This window comes from Megascapheus bottae, chromosome 38 (genome assembly GCF_031878675.1).
Source record: "Megascapheus bottae isolate mThoBot1 chromosome 38, mThoBot2.hap1, whole genome shotgun sequence".
Classification (NCBI taxonomy): Eukaryota; Metazoa; Chordata; class Mammalia; order Rodentia; family Geomyidae; genus Megascapheus; species Megascapheus bottae.
In genome coordinates this window covers 5,596,796-5,606,068 of record NC_143546.1, presented here as the reverse complement: position 1 = coordinate 5,606,068, position 9,273 = coordinate 5,596,796, and positions in this window count along the sequence as shown.

Below are 9,273 nucleotides of genomic sequence, written 5' to 3'. Positions count from 1 at the left end.
CCTGGACACCCCACCAGTGTCCTCTACACAAGGGCCTGGAGACCTTTCCTCACTCTGCACCCCCCCCCATTTCCCCTCCCCCTCCCCTTCTCCCCCTCCCCTGACCACCCACCAGCCACACTCCTCCTGGCCTCTCCTGGCCCCTGGGATTGTGAAGGCCTGGTCTAGGAGTCACGTGGGCCTCTTCCCCCACATCCCCCCTCATCCCCCCATTCTCCAAATCACCCCCACCTCCCCTCCATGGAAACTGGGCAACACCCCAGGATGTAATACCAGCCTTTCACCATCAGAGGGCGCAAGCAGCCTCTACCGGGCCTCGGGCCTCCACCCCCTGTCCAAATCAGACTCTGGGAAGGCACTCTGTGGCCACCCCAGCTCCTCAGTGGGGGAAACTGAGGCACCCAGCCGGGAAGTCATGTGCGTAACACCAGATGGCTGGAGTCTAGAAAAAGAAAATCCGAGCTAGGATTCAAATCCAGGCGCTGGTGGCTCGTGCCTGTCATCCCAGCTACTGGGAGGCTGAGATGGGAAAGACCACGGTTCGAAGCCAGCCTGGGCAAGGAAGTCCATGAGACTCTGATCTCCAGTGAGCCACCAGAAACCCTGCGCTGTGGCCCTTCTCCAAATAAAGCCTGGGCCCCCAGCACCCTGACCAGGGCCCTGGAGACCACAGAGCAGGCACCGTGTCTGTCTCAGTCCTAGGGTGCTTGCAGTTTGGCTTCCAGTCCAGAGCTGTTTGTAGGCACCCCAGAAATGGGTAGGGAATCAAGCACCCCACAGACAAACGGTGGAACCTGGAGGGAGTTCTAGGGCAGCCTCAGGCTGCTGGCCACCAGAGGGCGCCATGGCCCCCCAGCCACTGCCAGTCCTGCACAGTGCCTGCCCTTCTCCCAAAGAGGGCGCTGTCACCGTGGGAGCTGGACATGGCAAACTCTGCAAATCCACTTTCCCGTGTGTGCACACACACCTATACACACACACACAGCTAGACATGCAGACGCATGTCCACACAGTCACATGCACACGTGTAACCCGGATAGGTGTACATGGGATCGCACGTGTGCAGATTCGTGTACACACACACACACACACACACACACACACGATGCCTTCCCTGTCCCATCATTCGCAGTCGCCACAACCCTTGCAATTTAAGGTGGGACCAAAATACTCACAGGAAGCCAAGGGCCAGTGGCTCATGCCTGTAATTCCAGCCAGGAGCGATGGAGATCTGAGAATCAAGGTTCAAAACCAGCCCAGGCATAAAGTAGTCAGTGAGCCTCTTACCTCTAATGGATTGCCAAAAAGCTCCAAATGGAGCTGTGACTCAGGTGGTAGAACACCAGGCTTGAGGGAAAAAGCTAAAGAACAGGGCCCAGGGCCTGAATTCAAGCCCCCAGTGCCAACACACACACACACACACACACACACACACACACACACACACACGGTACTCAGGACACCTGACCCAGGCAGCATTTTCCAAAATGGCAGCGTGTAGGGCCCAGCTTGGGAGGAGACTGAGCCCCACAACAATCAGCCTTACACACACACATGAACACACGCACATGCACACCCACACACAGACACATCTACAATGCACATGCAGACACGCTTGCACATACACACATACACATGTACAAACATGACTGTGTACCCCCCACACACCTGTGTGCACATAAACACATGAGCGTATACACGTCTACAATGCACCTGCACGTGCACACAAACCTGTGTGTGCAAATACATGAACGTGCATGCCTACATGCTTGTGCCTGCACATAACCCCACGTGTGTGTGTACATATAGACGTGTTCATGCACGTGTGTGTGCCTGTGTGTGTGCACATGCACGAATGCATGCCCATGTGCACATCGATATACACGTGTCTACATGTGTACACACATACCTATACACCTACACGTGTCTCTGTACTCATACATGCGTATACACACATGTGCCCAGCGGCAGGACTGGGGTCACCACAGGATGTGGGAGCGTGGAGAGGGTGCAGTTTGTGGCTTGCAATACACTGCACCCCCAGCCATGCTGCAGGCTGCCCCGTGAGCACACTCGGGAGACACAGATGTCGGGGTGCGCAACCCCGGGTGGGGGGCAGCTCCGGTGCCTTTTTGATCCATACAGCATTCCCCAGCTCCCAGCCTGGGGCGAAAATCAATGCCCCACCCATGACGAGGGTCGGGAAGGAACCTTCGGCCCACGCAGGTCATCTCAGCAACCACAGTTCAAAACCAGCCTGGCCAGCAAAACCCATGAGACTCTGATCCTCAATGAACCAGCAAAAAGCTGGAGGTGGAGGTGTGGCTCAAGTGGTAGAGCACCAACCTTGATCAAAACTAAAGCTGTTAGGCCGGGGGTTTGGCCTAGTGGTAGAGTGCTTGCCTAGCATGCATGAAGACCCGGGTTCGATTCCTCAGTACCATATACATAGAAAAAAGCCGGAAGTGGTGCTGAGGCTCAAGTGGTAGAGCTCTAGCCTTGAGAAAGTCCAAGGACAGTGCTCAGGCCCTGAGTTCAAGACTCAGGACTGGCAAAAAAATTGATAGATGGACAGAAGGATGGATGGACAGATGGATGGATGGAAGGGTGGACAGATGGGTAGATGAGTGTAAATCTATTTGGCTGGCGTCTGTATGTGCCTCTCCATTCAAGGACCAAGATCAGAGGAAAGAGGGCAGCGGTGTCCTCTCACAGGCCCTCCAGCCTGGGCCAGTCCGGGGCAGTGCACGGCAGCGTTTGGTGTGGGAAGTTGAGAGAAACCGTGGTTCGAGCCCCAAGCCCCCATCCCACGGTGGGTCACAGCATGGGTCACAGTGTGGGAAAGCGGTCTCCATGTGTGGGAAAGAGCGTAGGGTCCCGAGTTCAAGTCCCAGTGCAGGGAGAAACAAAAATAAGGGGTGAATTATTTTGAAATACATTGCAATTATATACGAAGGCGGCATAAAGAATCTGAAAGCAAGCTGTGGATCAGCAGAGGCTCGCGTGGGCAGGGCAGGAGAATCATTCTGATTAAAATGGAATCCATGCCCACTGGATGTGAACCCCTTGATGCAATCCATACCTGTGGAAAAAAAATAAAGAACTGCAAAGCAAAATAAGCAGTTTGGGGGGTGGGGGTCAGTACTGGCATTTGAACTCAGATATCCCTTAGCTTCTTTTTTTTTTTTTCCTCAAGGCTGGCGCTCCACCACTTGAACCACAACTCCATTTCCATCGAGAATGTGTGCCCAGTGTTGTGTGATCTCAGGCCAATGTGAAGAATCAGTCCTTTTGCACAACTTCAGATGTTAAGAAAGGCGTCCCCATCAATCACGGGATCACAGTTCGAGACCAGCCCCCACCATAAGTTAGCAAGATCTTATCTTAATCAGTGATTGTGTATGGTGGGGGGTGTGCCTGTCACCCTAGTAACCAAAACAGAAGGATCACAGTCCAGGCTGACCTGGGCATAAAGCATGACACTATCTTGAAAAATAAGCAGTGCAAAAATACAAGTGACTGGTGGCGTGGCTCACGTGGGAGGGTTACCTGTACAGCAAATGCAAGTCCTTGAATTCACAATCTGTTCACCTCACCCCTCCCTCCCCCAGAATTAAGATGCCAAAAGCCCTGGGTGGAGCCTTAACGAAAAACAAATCTTTGGACGTTGATTTCTGGCTGTGGTCCCTCTGGAAATCTGTTTTATAGCTTCAGTTCATTTTGTTGAACTGTGATCCTTGGTCAGAGCTCATCCCCTGAGTAGCTAGGATGATAGGTGTGAGCCACCGGCTAAGCTTTGCTTTTCTCTAGACTTCAGGGTCCCCTCTGCAAAAGGGGTTCCCCCCCCCCAGCCACACAGCACGGGCTCTGGAAACGGATATTCTAAGTTCACATGTCCCAATTGGGCAATTTGAAGCCACTTGATTTCTCTATGCCTCATTTCCCTGAGTAGCAGAAAGAAATCAGAGTTTCTCTTTGCGGAATTGGTGCAAAAATGTATTAGCTGGGCCATGGGTGGCTCACGCCTGTCATCCTAGCTACTCAGGAGGCTGAGATCTAAGGATCAAGGTTCAAAGCCAGCCTGGGCACAAAAGGACCTGAGACTCATCTCCAATTAACCTCTGGAAAAAGGGAAGGGTGGTAGCTCAGGGATAGTGCCCAGGCCGACTTCAAGCCCCAGGACTGGCACACACACACACACACACACACACACACACACACACACACACACACACACACACACAGAGCTGGTTCTGTGGGGAGAGTTTGTGGGGGGCTGGCCAGGACCTACACACAGCTCAGCAGCTTCCTGAGCTTATGCGTTAACACATGTGGTAGAACAGCCAATCAGAGATCACCAACTGTCTCAGTGGCCAATCAGATCCAGCCAGTTGTTCCACCGGCCAATCAAGATATGGCCACCTGTTGCACTGGCCAATCAGATGCAGCCAATTGTTCCACTGGCCAATCAGATCTCACCAATTGTCCCACTAGTAGTCTTTTTCTCACCTGTCCTGCAGGCCAGGCTCAAGGGGTTCCTGGGTTTCTGCCTGAATCTAGAACAGCTCTGCTGACTGCGTGTCACGTCCATCGTTCCTCCTGGTGGGTTCTGTGTTTGGGGCAGGGGCAGCACTGGCACAAACCACACAGACCCATGATATCTGATGGTCTGTGCTGAGCTTCGGTCAAGCTGGTATCTACAGGATCTCTGTACTGTGAAGAGAGAAATCCCTGGCCCAGGGGAGGGGAGACTGAAGGCCCTGTGTATTGTGGGAAATTCACCAGCATCCTTGGCTCCACCCACTGGATGCCAGGAGTGGCCCCTCCTCCTTGTGACAACCCCACAATTCCTCCTGTCCCATCTTTGGGGGAAGCAAAAGGCCCCTGGCTGAGACCTCTGCTCTAGGTGAAAGAAAGGCATTTATGAAGATTTCTCCTATTCTGTGGATTCTTTTCCAAATACAATTTCAGAAATGCTCCTTGGAGCCATGCACTATGACTAGCTACTCAGGAGGCTGAGATCTGAGGATCCTGGTTCGAAGTCAGCTTGGACACTGTTCCTGGGCTTTGTTTTGCTCAAAGCTAGTGCTCTACTACTTGAGCCCCAATTCTACTTCCAGGTGTTTTGGGGGGGGCGGGGGGGGGGTGGGAGGTAGTATATTAGACATAAGAGTATCACAGGCTTTCCTGCCTGGGTTGATTTTGAACTACAATCCTCACATCTCAGCCTCCAGAGTAAGCTAGGATGACAGACTGCGATACACTGACAACTGGTGAACTTGGAAAGTTTCATTATTGAGGAGACCAATGAAAACCCTTGATTCCCAGAGGGGCCCACAGCTGAGCACCACCCGTGCAGAGGCATGAACCAGAGTCACATGGACACAGATGAGGAAACTGAACAAGTGGTTGTGCCCCAACAGCCAGGATGTAAGGAGAGAAGCCAGGGACACACAGTAGGTCCAGTGGTGCACACAGTAGGTCGACCATTGCTCCTTCTCTTACTCTCCAAATTCCCCACCCACAGACTCATTTTCCTTGCCTGGACTGGCCTTGGGAAGCTTCCCACAGTCCCCCACGGGGTACTGGGGCAGTCCCCTGCTTGGGGCACCCATCGCCATGGAGAGACCTCAACAGACCTGCTCAATATTTGGGTAACACGGGTGGAAACTTGCTAGACAGCCCAGGCCTGGGCTTGCCGGGGCAGGTGGGGTGGGGTGTGGCGGAGATTTCTCGGGGTTCAGACAGCAGTAGATCAGATGAGACAACAGGGCCACAGCACCCTAGCTCAGGGTGCCTTTCCTCAAACCTCCCCTCCCAATTTGCAGAAGGAGAAACTGAGTCAGGGAAAGGCAAAGAAATACAAGAGATATAAACATGAAAGAGGAGGTGGGGATCAGGAAGTAAGAACCCCCTCCCCCCACACACACACCAAGAGCCTCTGATTTTGTGTTTGTTTTTGTTTTGTGGCTTTGGGGCCAGTACTGGGATTTGAACTCAGGGCCTAGGTGCTTTCCCTTGGCTTTTTCCTCTCAAAGGTGGTGCTCCACCACTTGAGCCACAGCTCTGTTTCCAGCTTTTTCATGGTTCCTTGGAAGAATTTCTCAGACTTTTCTACCCAGGCTGGCTTTGGAAGCATGATCCTCAGATCTCAGCTTCCTGAGTGGCTGAGCCTGGAGCAGAGATATGTGATTTCTAATAAGTTCCCGGGAGAGTTGGGCCGGGAGTTTGGCCTAGTGGTTAAAGTGCTTGCCTAGCATGCATGAAGACCTGGGTTCGATTCCTCGGTACCACATATATAGAAAAAGCTGGAAGTGGTGCTGAGGCTCCAGTGGTAGAGCTCTAGCCTTGAGAAAACCCAAGGACAGTGCTCAGGCCCTGAGTTTAAGCCCAGGACTGGAAGAAAAAAAAATAAAAAATAAAACAAAATAAGTAAGTTCCCAGGAGAGAATGCTGTTGGTGGCAGGGGGGCTCTCAGGACAAGGCTGGCTCTGTCCTTAGCCATCTGTCATCAATGCTGTCCTCTAGGACAGATGGGAGATCACCACGGGCCAGGAGCCCAACTGGGGACAACTGACCTTCCCGCCCTGTCCCCACAGCAAGGCTGCGGGCATGCTGTCACCACGCCTCATGGCGGTGGAGAGGGGGCCCTAGACCCTACCTGAGTCCCCAGATGTGGCACCCCAGGACTTCAGGGCTTCCTCCCTTCCCTGCCTCCAGCAGCCTTTGATTCTACTCCCCCTGAGGGGCCTCCCAGGCCTGGAGAGAACCCCAGGGGTGCAGCCTGGGGAGAGTGAGGCCAGAGCAAGGCCCATGCTCCCTGTGTCCCTCTCTGTCTCTATGTTTCTGTCTCTGTCTCTGCTTCTCTGCCTATCTCTGTCTCTAACTTGACTCTAACTTGATCTCTGTCTCTGTTTCTCTGTCTCTCTCTTGGTCTCTCTGGGCCTGTCTCTATCTCAGTCTCTGTCTCTCTGTTTCCCTCTCTATCTCTCTGTCTGCCTCTCTGTCTGTCTATCTGTCTATTTCTCTGTCTATCTCTCTGTTTCTCTGTCTCTCCCCCCCCCCATACCTGCGCCCTGTCTTTTGCCAGTCCTGGGTTTTGAACTCAGGGCCTGGGCGCTGTCCTTGAGCTTTCTTGAGACTAGCATTCTACCACTTGAGCCCCAGCACAAACCGAACCCAAGGCTTCATGCATGCAAGGCAAGTAGTTTCCTGTCTCTTTTGGTCTCTGTCTCTGTCTTTGCTTCTCTGTCTGTCTCTTTGTCTCTGTCTCCACCTCTCTCTGACTCTCTGTCTCTGTCTTTCTACCTTCTCTCCACCTCTCTCTCTCTCTCTCTCTCTCTCTCTCTCTCTCTCTCTCTCTCTCTCTCTCTCTCTCTCTCTCTCTCTCTCTCAAAAACACCTGGGTGTCCCCTTCCCTCCCCCATCCCTGGCTTGGATGACCTTGGGTTCCTTTCCTCCTGTGGACTGTGAGGTGGGGTGCAGGGGTAAGAACAATAATTCAGGGGTGCTGTAGCTCAAGATGCACACGACTCATAAACTGATAGCTGAATTAAAACCCCTTTTGTGTAAATACAGTCACTGGTGGCTCACGCCTGTCCTCCTAGCTACTCAGGGGGCTGAGATCTGAGGATCATGGTTCAAAGCCAGCCAGGGCAGGAAAGTCTGTGAGACTTTTATTTCCAATTAGGCATCGCGCCCCCCCCCCAAAAAATTGCCAGAAGTGTGGGGCTGTGGCTCAAGTGGTAGAGTGCTAGCCTTGAGAAAAAGCAGCTCAGGGACAGCGCCCAGGCTCTGAGTTCAAGCCCCAGGACTGGCATCGATAATAAAATTAGCTAATTAATTAATTTATTAATTTTAAAGAGCCAGGGTGCGACAGTGTCAGAGGAACGGCCACCTCTCCTGGGCATACACTCAGCCCCCCGCCTCTGTCTGGCCCCTTTCCCAGGAAGAAAGACCCCAGAAGTGGCATGATAATGTCCCCAGGGCATCTTCTCCCATCCTGTTGACCCACTGGCCCCCAGAAAGGTCAGGTACCCACACACATACCCCACTGTGAGGAGTGTGTGTGTGTGTGTGTGTGTGTGTGTGTGTATGCCAGGGACAGGAAAGAAGGAAGGAAAAGGGAAGAAGGGACATACAGGAAGACAGGAACAAACGAAGGGACAGAAAAAGGAAGAAAGACAGACAGAAAAAAAGGAAGGAAGGAGGGAGGGAGGAAGGGAAAAAGGGAAGGGAAGAGGAGGGAAAGAAGGGAGGGAGGGAGGGAGGGAGGGAGGGAGGGAGGGAGGGAGGGAGGGAAGGACAGGAGGAGGACACAGTAACGGAGGCTGGAGGCCCGGACCACGTCCCCTGGCTACCAGCCGGGAGGGATCTGGCGAGCACCCTGCACCAGCCTGGACCACCCAAGCTAGCCAGAGTGCATGGGGGAGCAGGGAGGAGGTGAGGACCCCCCCCCAGCCCCTCCAGGGCTGGGGCTGCGTGGACCTCCGAGCTCTGGGGGTGGCAGGGTGGCTGTTGCGGCCTGGCTGTGGCTCCGCGGCCTTCCCAGCCTTCCTGGACTTTCCCAGGCCTTCCCGGGCCTTCCAGGACCTTCCTGGGCCTTCCCAGCCTTCCAGGACCTTCCTGGGCCTTCCTGTGCCTTCCCAGGGCTTCCCAGCCTTCCAGGACCTTCCCGGGCCTTCCTGGGCCTTCCCCGGCCTTCCAGGCACTTCAGGTCCCCAAGGCGCCCAGGACAGTTCTGCATTCCAGGGAGGTGACACCCCGCTGCTCCTGGCCCACCTCCAACCCCACGCCCACCCCGGAGCGCTGGCCCAGATCTGCAGAACCTTCCAGAAGTTGACTTGCCTTTTCCAGGGAGAGGGATGAAGCCTGCACAGGAGTCTGAATTCCTGGGTTCAAAGACTCAGTCTGGGGTGGTAAAACACCACATGTTCTGTTCCTTCCTCCCTCACAAAGCACCGATCACAGACAATATTGGGTATCTTAGAGAATCAGCTTCTGGCACACACCTGCCATCCTTGCTACTCAGAAGGCTGAGTTGTGAGGATCAAGGTTCAAAGCCAGCCCTGGCAAAAAAAAAAACCAAGTCCATGAGACTCTGATCTCCAATACACTACTCAGAAACAGCTGGGAGTGGCAGACGTGGTAAACCACTGGCCTCGAACAAAGGTTCGCCACGAAATGGAATATTACTTATCTACAAAGAGAGCCGAAGTACTGGTACACCTTCCGACAATGATAAGACTTGAACACGGGAAGCCGGGCGCCACC